Below are 9,090 nucleotides of genomic sequence, written 5' to 3'. Positions count from 1 at the left end.
ATCTTGCTGAAAGAATAGGGTACCTGTCCTGAACCGCAAAGAAACCTGCCTGCCTGCCTGCTGCGATGAGTGTGGTGCAGCACATCCCTGCTGTCTGTGGGACTCTCAGTCTCAGAAGACAGGACTACAGGAAAGCGATCTGTTCCACCCGAGCATCAGTGGGTCTTCAGACTCTGTGCTGGCTACTGGTGGGAACAGCGACTCAACAAATACAATTCGAGTAGTGAGTCTGGCTGTGATTGAGTGTTGCAACTGCACTGTGCATGGTCACAACAGCCAAGAACAAGATATGCCAATGCAAGGCATAAATTACCACTGTGGTGACTGGCCTGTGAGGGGACACATCTGCCAAAATGAATACCCTGTGTGGGCTGCAACTGCCATACTTGTACGAGGCGCAATTGGGGTTTCAGCAACTGAAGTTGTGACCACCCTGAGAGGAGGGGGGCTGAATCTGCCCAGACTGTTACCAGGCACATTCTGGGCTTCATTGAGGACCTGTTGATCCTGGAATTGTCTAGCACCAAGCTTTCAAAGCTAGATACACCTCCTGGTAGTCAATGCAGAGTTTCCAACCAGGGATGCCATCCCTTGCTCCAGCTGCTTAAAGTCCCAGATTGAGTGGGGGGAATGGCCAGCCCCTGAGGCCACCTGAGCAGACAGCTCTGTAACGGCACATTACCATGCCAGGGATTTGAGTACTTCTAATGTGCTGATCTCCAACTCTATGCAATTCTCCTGAACCGAGTCATTCAGAGAGCAACCCTGTATAATTTGCAGGCATTAATATGCTGTGCTAGTCTAGATTGGAACTCAATGGCATCCTGACCCCGCAAGGGCTCCACAAAGCATGGCCACCTCCATATGCAACCCGAGTGGTTGAGAGTGCACCTAATTTCAGTGCTGCCAAAACTAACAACATTGTGGGGTTCCTGTCGGGGCTGCAACTCAGGAACCAATGTACACAGGGATAGCTTCTTTCAATCAAGCCATCCCGATCTGCCCTCCTGAGGGCAACGAGATGGTGTGGAGGCATTGCTGCATGTGAGTGCATGTCCTCCTCAAGCTATCCTGCACTAGCCCAATGCCCTTATGGGCAACTGCGCTGGAGGCATGCACTGTATGCACTGTATTCCAGGTATTTGTCTGCAGTCCTGCCCTCCTGATGCTTCCCTGCAGCCACAACTCCATGCTTGAGTGGTCTGAGCAGTCAGAGCTTTGCCTGTGCTCCGGGCTCATACCTACATGCCTACAAGCTGATCTTGGTGTATCTCTGCAAGCAGAGTGGACAATGGAGTGTGGATTTGACTCTGCTTCTCTTTACTCTTTGTCACAGGCTCACCTCTTGCTGCCAACTGCCTACAGTAACCATACAGCTGCCGAATTGTCTACAGAAGTATTGTTTTAACGGGTGCCAATTTCCACTGGAGCAAAGCACCAACACCTATTTTGACTGCAGAGCATCTACACACAATGAGGGCAAAATTACTACATCATTTGAGGGCCAATTTGAGAGAGGTTGGGGTACCTTTTTGGCCACAGATGCATGTGCCCATGCCTACTTGCCTGGAGACAAACGAGTTAAATGAAATAAACAACAAGATAACAACATGGTAATATCGAGAGAAACATCAACAAACAACATACACCAACATAATCCTTAACCACTATTCTTGTCCTTCATATACAAGTGTATGGAACTAGTCTGTTGTTCTTTTTGACAATCATCTATCTGCTACTGGGGTGCACTCTCGCTCAAGACTTTCTCACCTCCTAGCTCCTATAAGGACCTCTCCCTGTGCTTATAAACACCTAACAGCACTTGGTGTACATACCCAACTCCTTTCACTGCTGGGCAACACTACCTCGAGCTCAGGTTGAGAGGGATATACTCCACAAGTGAGTTATATGATACAAGTTCCAAATGCCACAGGTGATAAATAACCTACAAGCAACTCATATACAAAGCACAACTCGCAAGTGACATACAAAAACACCTCTCAGCTCGAATTCTTGGTTGCATGGATACCAGTCACCTGCTATGAATCTCTAATCCAACCGAACTCTCCCACAACATTTACATATTTTAACACAAATAGACAATACAGAGATTGCGGACTCTAAACACGAAAATGGTAAAGAACCAAGAGATTCAAAAGAAGTCAAGACAAGCTTGAAATGCTCCAAATCTGATCCACCAAACCCTCAATCGCCTATCAAATCAAAAGCACTCACAAGCCAGTATAGACCTGATTCTGCAACGTCTTGGGTCGCTCCATGACCTAGTTCAAGAAACAAAAGTCATCACAGAAGTGATTTAAAATGACATCAGTGCAGACAGGGAACAACATGAGAGATCTCACATCTAAGCTCGCCATGGACAAAAACAGAAAACGCTAATTAAAGGACATGAGCACAGCTCTTAAAAAACAGTCCTCAAACATTTCAATCAGAAATACTCACTAACTAAGGAAATCACCTAGTTGGAAGACCAGAACCGTAGAGGGATTTTGAGAATCTTTGGACTACCCGAAGACTAAGGGGCATATTTATACTCTGTTTGCACCGGAATTGAGTCGTTTTTTTTATGCAATTCCGACGCAAAACTAACTCCATATTTATACTTTGGCGTTAGACGCGTCTAGCGCCAAAGTCCATGGAGTTTGCGTCATTTTTTAGCGTGGACACCTACTTTGCGTTAATGATATGCAAGGTAGGCGTTCCCGTCTAAAAAAGTGACTCCGAGGCATGTGCGCCGTATTTACACACCCGGGCAAAAATGTCGCCCGGGAGTGGGCGGGTCAAAAAAAATGACGTCCAGCCGCTTTTGCGTCGTTTTTTAGCGCCTGGTCAGGGCAGGTGTTAAGGGACCTGTGGGCTCGGAAGGAGCCCAGAGGTGCCCTCCCATGCCCCCAGGGACCCCCCCTGTCACCCTTGCCCACCCCAGGAGGATGCCTAAGGATGGAGGGACCCATCCCAGGGAACATAAGGTAAGTTCAGGTAAGTATTAATTTTTTTTTTTTTGTGGCATAGGGGGGCCTGATTTGTGCCCCCCTACATGCCACTATGCCCAATGACCATGCCCAGGGGACAGATGTCCCCTGGGCATGGCCATTGGGCAAGGGGGCATGACTCCTGTCTTTGCTAAGACAGGAGTCATTTCAATGGGGGTTGGGAGTCGAAAAAAATGGTGCAAATCGGGTTGAGGCGATAATTTTGCCTCAGCCTGACTTGCCCCATTTTTTGGCGCCCAAGCTCCATATTCCCCTACGCCGGTGCTGCCTGGTGTACGTCATTTTTTTTGACGCACACCAGGCAGCGCCGCCGGCTAACGTCATTGAATAAATACGGCGCCCGCATGGCACTTCAGAATGGCGTTAGCCGGCGTTAGATTTTTTGACGCACAACTGCGTTGGCGCAGTTGTGCGTCGAAAAGTATAAATATGGCCCTAAAGTCTTAAATATCAAATTTAACAAACACTTTGAGATTGAAAGAGCACACAGAATACCCCCATGGAAACAACCTAGAACAACCCCTCCTGATTTCCAAGACAAATGATCTTCACACCACTATACTACTGCCACACTGGTACAATTCTTGCACAAATGAAGAAAATACATCTATGGAATGGGGCCAAAATCAACATTACCCAAGATTACTCGAGAGACACTGCAACTAAAAGGAAATGCTTTTTGGCCTGAAGACAATTGTTGAGAGACATTGCTATACCATTCTCCTTTGTGGGCCCATAAAAATTTAGAATCACTCATGAGGAAAAATATTGGATCTTCTCAGAGCCTTTCTCTTTAGGTAAATACCTCACCTTGCTATCCCACTCTGACATGGTCATATGAGGGAACTTATGAGGTTATGGCTCTGTGTTTGAGCTGGAATGACCTCTAGCATTGCTGCAATTATATAATTGTTCCAATTACATTCTCTGTTTTTGAATAATGGTACGCTTTCTCTCTGAACTCTGTCACAATCCTCATGATTAGTCATATTGTCACATACCACAATCTCTACACCATGAGCGGCTTAAACTACTTCAGTGCATGCTTACATCTCCTGCCCTGCTGGCTCCTATTATTACACCACTACATAGACTACAAGGATACCGCTTTCTAATGGGTGCACCTTACCACACTCTCATTCCCCCAATGCCTAGAGAATGCTGGAAAAACATATACCCCTGTCCAGATTGTCACATGCATTTAGAAGACTGTGAGAAAGTAGCCTCTTTCTAGCACGGTTACCCCCACCTTTGGCCTGTTTGTGAGTGTGTGTCAGTGTGTTTTTACTGTGTCACTAGAATCCTGCTAGCCAGTACCTCAGTGCTCATAGACAAAAACCTATATGCCAGTGTGTTTTGCCTGTCTCACTGGGATCCTGCCGGTCAGGTTCCCAGTGCTTATAGTGTATGGCCTTATGTGTATGCCTGTGTAGTGCCTAACTGTGTCACTGAGGCTCTGCTAACCAGGACCTCAGTGCTTATGCTCTCTCTGCTTTTAAATTTCTCACTGTAGGCCAGTGACTTCATTTACCAATTCCAATTGGCATACTGGACCCCCCTTGCAAGTCTCTAGTATATGGTACCTAGGTACCGAAGGAATTGGCGTTCCAGGAGATCCATATGGGCTGTAGCAATTATTTTGCCAACCATAGTGAGCTCAGACAAACCCTTACACAGGACTGCCATTGCAGCCTGCCTGAAATAGTGCACACACTATTTCACAGCCATTTTCACTGCACGTAAGTCACCTATATGTCTAACCTTCACTTGCTGAAGGTTAGGTGCAAAGTTACTAAGTGTGAGGGCACCCTTGCACTAGCAAAGGTGCCCCCACATAGTTCAGGGCCATTTCCCTGGACTTTGTGAGTGCAGGGACGCCATTACACACGTGCACTACATATAGGTCAATACCTATATGTAGCTTCACAATGGTAACTTCGAATATGGCCATGTAACATGTCTAAGATCATGGAATTGTCCCCCCATTCCAAATATGGTATTGGGGAGCCAGTTCCATGCATCCTGGGGGCTCCACCATGGACCCCCAGTACTACCAAACTAGCACTCTGAGGCTTGCATTGCAGCTACAGCTGCTGCCACCTCACAGACAGGGTAGCTTCACAATGGTAACTCCGAAAATGGCCATGTAACATGTCTAAGATTATGGAATTGTCCCCCCATTCCAAATCTGGTATTGGGGAGCCAATTCCATGCATCCTGGGGGCTCCAACATGGACCCCCAGTACTGCCAAACCAGCTCTCTGAGGCTTGCACTGCAGCTACAGCTGCTGCCAACTCACAGACAGGGTTCTGCCCTCCTGGGGTCTGGGCAGCCCAGTCCCAGGAAGGCAGAACAAAGCATTTCCTCTGAGAGCAGGGTGTTACACCCTCTTCCTTTGGAAATAGGTTTTGCAGGCTGGGTACCCTCCCCCAGCCTCTGGAAATGCTTTGAAGGGCACAGATGGTGCCCTCCTTGCATAAACCAGTCTACACTGGTTCAGGGACCCCTTCTTCCCTGCTCTGGTGGGAAACTGGACAAAGGAAAGGGGAGTGACCACTCCCCTGTCCATCATCACCCCAGGGGTGGTGCCCAGAGGTCCTTCAGTGTGTCCCAGACTTCAACCATCTTGCTTTGCAAGGTGTGAGGGCACTCTGGAGGGCTCTGAGTAGCCAGTGCCAGCAGGTGACATCAGAGACCCCCCTGATAGGTTCATACCTGATAAGGTAGCCAATCCCCCTCTCAGGGCTATTTAGGGTCTCTCCTGTGGGTTCTTGTCAGATTCTGCTTGCAAGTTTCCTTCAGGAATCCTGTGCAACAACTTCAGACTCTTCTGACCTCGGATCAACCGCAGCCTGCTCCAAGAAATGCTGTAACTGCAACAAAGTGTCTACAAGAGACACTTTTCTTCAGCAACCTCAGCTCCAAGTCAGCAACTGCAACAGTTTCCATGGTGTGCATGCTCTGGGGACTCCCTGTATTCATTTTGAACCAGAGGGGCCAAAGACATCTTCAGTGGAGTGACGGAGTCACTCCCCTGCTCCAAGCAAGTACCTTCCAAGGCGACGAGTGGTACCCTGGGACTCCTCTCACAGTGATGAGCGTGTTCCTAAGGACACAGAGGGTGCACATCATCAACAAAGACTGTCCTGAGGTCATGCTGATGCAATTTGGAGGAGGTAAGACCTTGCTTTCCCCGAGAGCTACAGTACCTCTGTGTGCTGTGTCTTCTTCACCTCCTGAGGCCTCTGTGCACTCTTTGCAAAATTCCTTTATGCACAGTCTGGCCCCAGTCCCCAGCACTCCATCCTGTGATGCACAACTCACTGAGTTGTTCTCCGGTGGCGTGGGACCTTCTTTGTTGTGCTGCATTAACCACATTTTGCACCTTCTTTGAACCCGGATCCTGTGACTCCTGGGGGTGCTGGCTGGTATCCTGAGGGCTCTCCAAAGTGCTGCGAGCCCATCTTCCTCCTCACACAGAGTTGAGGCCCTCAGATCTATCCTGGGTCCATTCAGTGCCATTTTTACACAAAATGCACTTTTGTCGTAGCCAAGGCTTGTTGGCGTCTTCCAACACAAAATCTCATCTGCATCAATCTTCACAACGTGGGACATTTTTTGCATCATGCAGGAACCCGTTGGCATCTTCCTAGGGTGCATTTCTGCAGTCTTCAACCAACTGGGGACTCTTCTTTTGCACCCTCTTCTGGGTTGGCAGTGCCTCCTGTCCTTCCTGGAACTTCTTTTGACTTCTGGACTTGGTCCCCTTCCTTTGCAGGTCTTCAGGTCCAATAATCAAGCAGCTGTCCTTTGCAGACTTGGTTTGCTGTTGCAAAATCCCAAAAATGAGGTGTGGTGTGTCCTAAGGAAACTTGCAGTACTTCACTCCTGCTTTTCTGGGCTCTGGGTTCGGGTAATTTACTTACCTTAACTGCATTCTTACTCTCCCAGTGATTCTGCACCCACTACACTTGTCTGGGGGGGAATTCATGATTCGCATTCCACTTTCTTAGTATATGGTTTGTGTTGCCCCTAGACCTATTTTCTCCCATTGCATTCTATAGGATTTCCTACTGTTTGCATTGTTCTGTGCCTATTTACTTGTCTAATTTTGGTGTCTAGTGTATATCTTGTGTATAATACTTACCTCCAGAAGGAGTATTGTCTCTAAGATATTTTTGGTACTGTGTCACCCAAATAAATACCTTTATTTTTGGTAACACTGAGTGTTGTCTTTACTTGTGTATAAATACTGTGTAACTATAAGTGGTATTGCATGAGCTATGCATGTCTCCTAGTTCAGCCTAAGGTGCTCTGCTATAGCTACCTCTATCAGCCTAAGCTGCTAGAACACTACTACATTTCACTAATAAGGGTTAACTAGACCGGGTATAAGGTGTAAGTACCCACGTACCCCCTCCAAACCAGGCCAGCCTCCTACAAAGTCGACACCAAATATCTCAGGAGACGCTCAACCATTTCACTCACTGCGCAGTAACCCATGACAACCACTAGGGTGTTCAGTTAGCATCACAGCTAAGAGAAAACAGACTCTGGGCCAGCACCATGCACCATATAGCTCACCTATGAATTACCTTCACCTTAACAACTCTAGACTCACAATTTATCTCCTCTTAATCATTTTCTGACTTTTGTCTGAATCCTTCTCTCGTGACAATGAACAGGCACTCTTTGGAACAAAATCTAGACTCACAATCTACTTCCTGTACCACACCCCATATAAAACGTAGAAATGTGATCCCATGCTAAACATGTTTTAATATGTTTGAAGCTTTAACTCAGCCGAGACAGAATGGTTCTTATTGTTGCGCTGAATCAGGGTGCTATACTCTTCAGTATACTGTTGGGTGTGGAGGCAAATGCTTGCATCATCTTAAGGGGTGGGAATTCCACTACTTTTGTTCCTGAGATTTTAGATTATGCTAGTATTGTTGTTTTATTTGTCCCCTCCTTTCCTCTCTCCCTTATGTGTCTTTCCTTTTCCTACCCTCCAATCTGCAAAATGACAGTCTATGAAGGCAGATACAGTCATTTCCCAACCGAGCTTCTAACAGTACCCCTGATACTGGAAGCACATTGATTGATGATGTACCCCTGAGTGACCTCCTTAATTCAGAACTCAACTACACATTAGATCCCTTGACCTACAGTTACTACAAGACACCTACAACCTCACCATCTAAAGACAAAAAACCATGTCAACCACAAATCAGAAACTTGAAATACTTTCACTAAATACTAAGGGTCACAATCAACCAGTCAAGAGGAAGAGGATACTAGATCATTGCCAGTGACTTAAGGGAGATATTATATTATTACAAGAAATCAAGACAGACCTAAAAATGTACTCCAAAATCAGTGAGAACTGGATTGAGGATACCTTTCATTCTCCCGCCTACTAGAAAATAAAATGGAACACTCCCTATCATATCCAAAAGCACAGGGACATTGGTTTCATCATATATGCATGGTAGAAAGGGATACTGGTTAATTCTTTCTGCAAAGAAAAACAACAAAGAATTTCATGTCATAAACATGTATGCCTGACTGACAACTAATCTTGTTCTGGAAAAATCAGGAAAACACCACACACAATCTCCCTGGGGATTTTCCAATAATCTTTTGAGGCGACATGAATCTGCCACTTGGTGGTAATTTAGACAGGATTTTCAAAATCAAATTCATAGGCAGTGGTTCCAACACACAGACAAAACACTGTGGCTGTCATTACGACCCAGACCGCCAGGGCTGCAGTGGTGGTCTGACCGCCGCCAGAGCAGTGGTCCAATCGCTTTGGTGGCAGTCAGACTGCCATATTATGACTGTGGCGGTTGGGCCATGGTTGGACCGCCATTACTACCAGTTTCCCTCCACTGGAGGGACTGACCACTGGTGGTACTGGCAGTCATAATGTGCCAAGGCAGCGCTGCAGGGCTTTTCCGTCTGCCAAACTCAAAATGACCCCAGTATATCTAATCCCAAATTAATTGACCCACTCAAATCTCTCTTTGAACATTTTTTTTCGGACAGTGTCCTGTTGGGTACAGCAATCAA

The sequence above is a fragment of the Pleurodeles waltl genome, chromosome 2_1 (genome assembly GCF_031143425.1).
Source record: "Pleurodeles waltl isolate 20211129_DDA chromosome 2_1, aPleWal1.hap1.20221129, whole genome shotgun sequence".
Taxonomy (NCBI): domain Eukaryota; kingdom Metazoa; phylum Chordata; class Amphibia; order Caudata; family Salamandridae; genus Pleurodeles; species Pleurodeles waltl.
Note: the sequence above shows the minus strand (reverse complement) of the source record.